The sequence below is a fragment of the Dipteris shenzhenensis genome, chromosome 23 (assembly GCF_047967505.1).
Source record: "Dipteris shenzhenensis isolate YYH24624 ecotype China chromosome 23, Dip_SZ_1.0, whole genome shotgun sequence".
In the NCBI taxonomy this organism is placed as follows: domain Eukaryota; kingdom Viridiplantae; phylum Streptophyta; class Polypodiopsida; order Gleicheniales; family Dipteridaceae; genus Dipteris; species Dipteris shenzhenensis.
Window position 1 is genome coordinate 37,787,908 of NC_141618.1, and position 9,569 is coordinate 37,797,476.

At 43.0% G+C, this 9,569-nt stretch overlaps 1 pseudogene; it reads right to left on the reverse strand.

Annotated features, from left to right (window-relative positions):
- Positions 1 to 261: 261 nt before the first annotated feature.
- Positions 262 to 1,073, reverse strand: LOC147887340 (germin-like protein 1-1 pseudogene; annotated as a pseudogene).
- Between the last annotated feature and the right edge of the window lie 8,496 nt (positions 1,074 to 9,569).

The following is a 9,569-nucleotide window of genomic DNA, read 5'->3' on the forward strand; positions in this document are numbered from 1 at the left end:
AATAAGCAAAAGTGAGATAGTGTAGAGTGTAAACATTTGTTGGACGGTTAGCAATAGTGAACTACGCCTAGTTGAGCGAACATTTAAGCATATAAAGTTACATGACTCCTAAATTTACTACAGAATCATTAGCATTGAATCTAAGCTTGATGCACAAACAAGTGCACAGAGCATTATTTAGTTTGGATGGAGTATTTGACTAGTTGGCAGGGCACTATGGCAAGCCCCCAGCCAACTTGATCATTTCAATTTGAGCAGGAGTGTATTGACGAATTCGATCAGGCAGTTTTTCCAACGCTATCTGTGAGACTGTAGACCTCCTGCTTATCGATGCCGAAGGTAGTCTCCAGCACTTGCTCAGGAAGAGGAGGTTTGGCGGCGAAGAGGGCAGTGGCCAACAGCGATACCCCCGGATTTTGACTGTTCAAGCCGGATATGGCAAGGGCAGATTTATGCGCATCCGCGTTGAGCTGGAAGTGAACCAGCCCCCGGGGGAAGACAAAGAGGTCCCCAGCGTAAAGCGTCTGCTGGAAGAGAGTGTTATTGGTATCCACAAAGCCCACTACCAATTTTCCCTGAGCCAGGAAGAGAACTTCGGTGGCGCGAGGATGGACATGAGGTGGAACCAGGCCGCCTGGTGCGAAGTCGAGGCGAGCGACGGACAAACCCTGAGTGTTGAGGCCAGGAAACGTTTGGGCGTCGGCGAGCGTGACATTGGAGCCCAACGGGTTGTTGACATCACCTGCCTGACGCAGCAAGGGAGAAGTGAAGTCGTATGCAGAGACCTGATTGGCGTTCTTGCAAAGAAGGCCGTTTATGGTGATGCCTTGGTTGGGTAGAGCGACGCAGAAATCTTGCAAAGGATCGGCGTCCGTGGCTGCAACATGGAGGGAGGGAGAAGCAAGAGCGAGCAAGAAGAGGAGGGGCAGTGCGGCCCTAGCGAGAGTGGTGATTGTGGACGTGAATTCAGCGGCCATAGCTGTGGTACAGCAGGCGATGCAGACGAAAATGTGGGGAGTGTAGCTGCTGCTGGAGAGGGATGTTAGAAATGCAGGTAGCTTCTGAGAACGCAATGGAAGGGAGATCGTGGTGATAGTGCAGCGCAAGTGTGCTCCTTATAAAGTCTGCCTTTCGATCTGCTTCGGACCAAGTCGAGTTCGTGAACCTTTCGGTCTGCTTTGGACCAAGTCGAGTTCGTGATCCTGATACGTGACGCAATCTATTGAAATTCAGATCATGGGCTACTGTTTCCGTCTTCTACAACTGTTGCTAAATCAACGAAAACAACGATGAAACATTGCACCCAGTACGCGAAGGAATACATTAAACTGGACATATGGTGCTAAATCAACGACAATAACTTTGAAACATTCCACGATGAAACATTGCACCCAGTACGCGAAGGAATACATTAAACTGGACATATGGTGCTAAATCAACGACAATAACTTTGAAACATTCCACCTAAATCAGTGTGTTTGTGTGTGTATGTCTCCTAAGTTGGAGTTTTTTAATTATAAAAGGGAACATGCCGGCTTTTATTAATCTGTAAGGGGAAAAAATAATTACAAAATTGTGGCCTACTATACTGCAAAAACTGCCCACGGCATACAACGATTAAACTTAAACATCACACCTAATAACCATCTACATAGCACTATGAAGATCTCACAAGCACATTCCCGCCAGCTTCCTCATGACAAGCACATTCCCACCAGCTTCCCAACAAACACACTCTCCGCCATGGAACGAGTGAAGTTCATCTCATTTATAAGACTCTAGATACCCATAAAGATGATAGCAACAGAGACCCTTGGGATGTTGTTGTTGATATCACTACTTCGACTTTAGCAAGTATGGGCATACTATTTCATTAAGGGTGTAACTGATCTAATAACCATGCAAGGATGAATAGGTAATTCGATGAAACAATTCATTGTACTATCACAAGGAGCTTCTAGCCGTTCACTATATAGGGAAAACCTCACAAACTAGGAAAAAGGAGGAAATTTCCTAGATATAACTAGGCATTTTGGTATGTATATCTCCCTAGATAAAATGCATACCCCTATCTAGGAAAAGAGGTTGTCATCTAGGAAATTGGATGAGTGTGCTACATTTCTATGTAGGAAAAATGCACACTCTATCTAGGAAAAGAGGTTGTCATGAAGGAAATTAGATGAGTGTGTTACATTTCTATATAGGAAATCGATACCTCTATATAGGAAAAAGAGGTTTTCACCTAGGAAATAAGGTGCATGTGTTGCATTCCTATATAGGAAATCTCATTCTCTAGTTAAGATATATACCTCTATCAAAGAGAAGGGGTGGTCACCTAGGAAATAAGAAGAGTGTGTTACATTATTCCTATATATATATTATAAGGAAAAGTTCTTTATTTATGTATAAGAGATTATTTAGACGACATGGCACATAAAAAAGCAAATGTGAATTGGATTCTATAAATATTAGTCTTTATCTAAGAAATTAGCATTTAAGAAATTAATGTATCTTCTGTTATGCATGGCATAATGAGTCATTAATAATAGAGTTGTTGTAGTCTACTAGACTAGTAGCTAGAGGAAATGAGTTGCTTATTATTTATGAAATAAGCAAAAACATTGTATTCTAAATGTTGAAAAGCTTTTTAATTTTAAAAATGATCATAAAATGTTTACGAACCAGAATATTTTACAATATACATAAGAAGCTTATACAAATTAAATTATAGGATAATTATCTTGTTTCTATCTTTTAAATGCTATTTTAATTATTATAAACATCCAATAAACATTTAAAGAATTTAAAATAAAATTGATTTAATTCTAAGGACAATACTCGAATTGCCAAATGCATAATGATAAAAATAAAATATAATGTGTAATGATAAAAATACAGTGTGCAATGTAATTTGATATTTAAATGAAAATAATGTCAATTAAGAATACAAAGCAATTAATATTCAAACCCTAAACCCTAAACCCTAAATCCTAAATCCTAAACCCTAAACCCTAAATGCTACATGCTAAACCATAAACCCTAAACCCTACATTAGGGGAGAATTGGGGTCTCAAAAGGGCCTTCAATTAGTGTTTCCTAATTTCAAGGGATTATAGAGTGATTTGAGGTGTACCAATGAGAGTACTAGAAGGTGTGGGGCAATGGTATGTTGAGGTGGAGGGTGGGCAGGCATGCAGAGAGCCCCTATTGGTTGCTCCCTTAACACTAGGGACCACCCAAACCATCCCCCCCTCTCAACCCATGTTTGACCCTCCTACCAGGCGCACCTCCCCCACATGAGCCCAAAACTGCCTTCAATGGGATGATACAGCCCGGCGAATTTTTCTTCTCCCCTCCCTCTTTTTAGGACCTCTGCCCCCCACTGTTCTGGTCCAGCCTACCAAATCACTCAGATTTGAACCAAGTCCCACGAAGTTTCCCTCTCCCCCCTCTTTCTCTGCTCCCTCCTGCTTTGGCCTACTTGCTGTAGCTCCTCTCTCTCTCTCTCTCTCTCTCTCTCTCTCCCCTCTCCCTCTCCTATGCCTCTGTTGGAGTTGCTTTGTCCCTCTTCTTCTCCCTCTCCTATGCCTCTGTTGTTGTTGCTCTGTCCCTCTTCTTCTCCCTCTCCTATGCCTTTGTTCCTACTGCTCTGTCCCTCTCCTTCTCCCTCTCCTATGCCTCTGTTGCTGCTGCTCTATCCCTCTCCTTCTCCCTCTTTTGTGCCTCTGTTGGAGCTGCATTGCCTTGTGTGGGAGTCCCATTCTTGCTATTGCAACCTCTGAAAGCATGGTGAGGAGAAAGGCTACAAGACCACACAATGTTGTGACCTCTTGTGTCTTCCACAACACCAAAAATGCATTGGATGAGTGGATCCCTTGCACCTACAGCTTAAATGACTGGAGAGTGATGAAAGGATCTGCCAAAAGTCCACATAAGCTTCCCAAGAGCAAGAGAGGTGACATCTTCCATGAGTGGAAGGGGCACATCTTGAAGTTCAAGTTTGGGAAGGAAGGATGGCTCGCAAAAGTGCAACATGTTTACATGGGAAAAGATATGCGGTTTCCTCCATCATTCAATCAATCTAGGATACCATCACAGTGTGAGCCTTTCCATCTATGTACCTTTTTCACCTATAAATGTAATGAGTCCATTTGGAAATTTTGTGTTTGGTTTCTAAGAGCTCTTATTCATGGTGGCAGATGTGTTTCCTTTGGACCTCGAGGAGTGGGAACCAGTTGAATCATTCATAGGCAAGTTCACTGCAATTCATGAGGATTTAGGTAAGCAAATGCATGCTAGGGAGAAGTTGGCCTCCTTGCGAATGAAGAATGTGTATTGGTATAATGCAAAATACATCACTCCATCGACATCATCAAGCTATGGCCGTCTGCAAAACATTGCACCACCACAACTTTAAGACATGGATTGCAGCAATGTGGACTCGAGGACATTGCAATCATACAAGGACAAGATTGCAAAGGATGTGGGCATGGCCATGAAGTTTACATTTGGATCCAAATGGGCAAGCTTATCTTGGTTTATGCCCCTGCACATTTTTGCTTCTTTATTTCAGACTATACATATGCATAGAACAAAAACTATGTGGTCCTACAAGCATGTAGATGAAAATGCTCTTGAAGATTTACTTGGGATGAATTGGGGAACCAGGTCAGGTGACCAAAAGGGTAATGTGTTTCAATGTCACGCATGTAAAGACAATGAGGAACTATTAGACACCATTTGTCATGCCAAATGTTGTATTTAGCTTTTTAATACAGGCGCTAGAAGAAAACAAATGGCTGGTGGCTTTCCCTAGACTGTAACGATGAAGACAATATGGGAGTAAGTTTGTCTATTGATGTTGAAGAGCGAGATGTCAAGAATGTGAATGTCACATCACAATGGACTCTAAGGGATGTGCAAGAACAACTATTGGTCATGGAGGATGGCATGTCAGAGTCCTTCTACTTTACCTTAAATGGTGGTAAGATCAGCCACTAGATCAGCCACCATGTGGAGAAGTGCATGCATAGTGCCAATTTCATTCCTCCTACAACTTTGAAGATTACTAACAATGTGTTTGACTAGTGCATCATTTAATTTTTTGTCTCTCAAATCCTAGTTAAATTAAAATGTTATTTCTTTTAATGTTTTCTCCTTTTAGTTCATGGTGGTAAATGTTTTTCAAAAATTTGGAGATTTTATGATTAATTTTAATTTTTAGGGTTTTGATATATATTAAGGGGTAAGAGCCTTTTTTACATCACATTCTCACTTTCATATTTAGAGAGCCATAGAAACTCCCATGCTCAGAAGCTACTCCCTGCATCAACTGCTATTTGCCATGGATTCAGCTAGAACTGTGTTCCATGACTTCATCTCACGAACTACATTTACAGATCGTGAGGAAGATCTATTTTTAGTGTTTGCTAGGACTTTAGATGTCATAGGCACATATATGCGATCCAAGGATGACTTCTCAGATCTCATCCTTTACATGCAAGATAATTTCTCAAATTCTGCCTATACACTTGACCACACTTCAAAGAGATGGGTTCCCGTAGATTACATAAAGTATCTGTTCATAGAGGAACCCAAGTTTGTAAAGTGCTTGGCCCACTTTTGTGACAACCTTATAGATGAAGGGTTTAGGATAGTCGAAGTTCAAGACATCCTAGACACAGGGATCACAGGAAATACAGGCACCAAATTGCTTTCATGGGAGATGACATTCATCTTCCTTCTCCAAGAAGGAAATTTGGAGGAAGGAGTCTAGCACCCCCTCTATTAGAACTGCTGATCTGGTTGTCCCTAGACTAGACTCGGACATCTACATGGAAGAGAGTCTTAACGATCCAACAGAGGAGATGGAAGTAGCTCAAGCATTGAGCCTACTTCAAGAGCCCCTAGTAGAGCAAGAATCTGCATCAGAGACCGTGACCCAAACTCAGAATTATGGTCCTTGTCCCCCCTCATCATCGATGGAGAAGAGTACATATTCCTCCATGACATAGAGATTCTTTTTGGACTACGAAAGGATGAGGCACTCGGAGTCCTATCGGGGTTCGATGTTGACACAAGTGTCAAAGATCCCGGGGTTTTAGGTACTGAAGACCAAACAATGGAAGACTTTCTCTTGATGATGCTAGTTTCAATGAGGGATGCAAACATGTCCGTATACAATGCACAACCCTCTCATGCAGAAAGCGTCCACCTCCCAAATGAAACATCACATGGTTCCATCAACATTGCAAATGAGGAAGGGATGATACAAGCCGATGACACTCTAGTAGTAAGTTCGAACAATAATTTTTATTTTGATGTTCTTTCAATATAATTTGTTTTGTCAGTCTTCTAATGTTTGTTGAATTGTTGCAAGATGTGTTCGAGCTTGATGAATTCTCATCTCGACGGGGTAATGTTCACAGCACATTTGGGCGAGATCATTATTTGGCCCATTACCTTGGCAAAGTCATAGAGCATATCGTGGTCTTTCATGGCAAATTTTCTCCTCGAGGTCCTTCGCAGCTGCTAAAGTGCAAGGCATTGTCACGCACTATCGGATACTCCAACATTACTCGGAATGCCGACAAAGTCATTTTGGTACACCGCCTGGCTACTATCAATGCCTTTGGATCGAACATTCATGGCAGGGCATTGACGGCAACGGCTATGTCTTTGGCAGCAGGAGAGGAGGATGTTAGTGCTGTTGCGGCTAGATTTATATCTAGGAATCCACTAGGGGATTCAAAGACCCCTATTCTCGATGTACTCGAACTAGCCAAGAAGAAAGATAGCCTGTGAGGCCTTTTGTATATAAACATATATTTAAATGGATACATGACTACCTGTCTTTATTATTTGTTTTAAGTTATCATTGCTCGTCATGAATTCCATTGTATTTTGTTTAAGTCGATGATATATTTTCTCCATCATTTTAATTGTGTTAATTTAATAAATTTCTAGCCAATTTAGAGGGTCATGCTGAGGCTGAGGCTCAGGGGAAGGCTGAGGGGAAGGCTCGGGAGAAGGCTGAGCGGAAGGCTCATGCTCTTGGGAGTGGGGAGTGGGATGACGAGACTTCGGAGGAGAAGAAAGCTCAGGAGAATGGGGAGTGGGCTCACAGGACTTGGGGGAGTTCGGGGAGGGCTCACGAGAGTCGAGGAAGGTGCCACCAGACCCAGATAGGTTCGTGTGTGCTAGGGGAGGAAGGGTGGTGGAGCTAAGGGAGGAAGGGTGGAGGTGGTGCACAACAAGGCAAAGCACCCACAAACGTGCACACAGACTCGTTTACTAAACTTTAAAAAAAACTTACGGGCGCATCTATTTGCACATCTATTTCCGCGTCTAGAGACCCGCATCTAATAGTGTGTCTATATAGTAGACAAATGCACGTATAGATGCGGACCTAGATGCATAAATAGATTCTCTACTAAAAAATGTAAAAGACAGACAGACACATCGTTAAACGGGTGTACAGACGCATTTATAAACGCTCTTATAGATACATTTATAGATGCACAAATAGACACGTATATAGATGTGTTTATAAACGCATTGATAGACGCGCTACATAATATTTTTTTTTAAATTTACAAAATGCTGTGTATGTTGTGTATGCTATATAGTTACAAGAATCCCATTTCTAGATTGTGTAATTCAATTCTTACAGCCAACCGCATTTTAAGTACAATTCCCAAAAAAACATTACAACTCCAAAACGCAATAAAATTGAAAGCTCAAAAAGTGCTTGTATGTACATATAGCATGAAGCTAAGCCATGTCATGTGGCTTCAAGTACAAGAAATAAGAGGAGTGTATATACAAGAGGCACGAAGCCAAGCCAATGGCTTTAAGTACAAAAAAGAGTAGCCAGCACTACTTCTACAACTAATCTATGTTCTCCACGTCCTCGCTCCCTTCCATGCTCTCTTTTGCGCTCCCTTCTGCGCTCCCTTCTCTGCCTCTTCCTCGTCTTCTTCCTCGTCTTCTTGTGTAGGGACCTGTAAACAAGGGACAACACATATCAATGTATGAAAAATCAAATCTTTACTTATAATATTGACATTATTTAATTACTTTCAAATACCTCGGGGGCCACTCTAGTAGCCCGGATATACTGCTCCTCAGTAATCAACCCATCATGATAGAAGTGCTTCCATGTATCTCCTCTGTGATGGTGGCAGTGGTAGGCTGTCTCGCCAAGGGTAGGGTATCTACCCATGATATCAAGCTGCAAGATGACATAATTTGCGGAGGGGTTAGTACAAAGAAACAACCTCCTAATATACTACATAAGCAATATAATTTGAGATTGATACTTACAAATGGGGCCTCCCATGATTCAACACCCCCTGCTCCAAAATGCACGCTTCCATATTGCTCCATCTGGATCCTTCGTGCCTTCACGTGCTACAAACTGGGGTCCTCCCTCGCTGACTTCATTGCTTTCTTCCACTCATGCTTGTGAGCGGTGTGGAGCGGGCCCCTTGGTGGTTGACCTCCCTCGAGTCTGGCAAGCTCTGCTAGTGCCTGCCTCTTAAGCGAAGATCTTTTATTGCCAAGTATTTTAACAATCTTTGACTTGGCCCATTTATCTGTGAACTGATGATTAGGGGGGTTAGGATACCTAGAGCGAACAGCAGCAAGGGTCTCATCAGCCAACCTCTTTGGCTGGTCTTTGTAGTGGATAAAGCAATCTCTGTAATTATTAGCAATTACAGAGCGCATGAAGGCCATGATGTCCTTCCCCCGTGCATCCATCAAGATGCCTCCTATCTGAGTGATGTCATAGAAGATCGTACCATCACTCGGAGGCACGTCTAAATCATCTGAATCATCATCGTCCCCACCACCACCCCTCCCAAAGCACTGTGCCATGCATCCCCCACCACTCTCCCTACTACTATGCCTGCTACCGTGTCGTGTCGAGCTAGTACATTGGCCACTCGTAGCTGGAGACTACTGCACGGGTCTACGTGCACCACTCGTAGCTGGAGAACCGAGTCTTGACTGCACAGGAGTACGCCGATGGCTCTGTGAGATAGAAGGACCTCCTGACGGCATGGGGGAAGCGGCATAAGACGGCATGGCGGAAGGGGCTTAAGACGGCATGGGGGAAGGGGCATAAGACGGCATGGGAGAAGGGCCTCGGTTGTGTAGCCGGCTGGGTTGTGCTGACTCCACTGGGGTAATCTTAGCTGGTGTGGGGTGGTTTGGAGTCTGTAGTGCCGACTCCTGGGGGTTGTTTACAATACCTGTATAACTCTGCAGGACTAGGAGGGTGCCCTAAAAGGTTATATAAGTCCCTAAAAATAGACTAACGGAGATCAGGTGAGCCCGAAGAGCTTCCTGGCCACATGATGAACTGGAAAAAAGAAAAAAAGACAATTACTGATGAGCTGAGAAGAAAGGGGAAGGGAAGAAAAGATTACTGTCGGAGTGCATGTGAGAAGCGCGTCTATTTTCACGTATAACAGCATGTCTATAGACGCGACTATCTGTGTCTGCAAATAGGCTAGACATGCCTCTAGACGCACCTATAGACGCACTTCGACAGAAGGACTTTT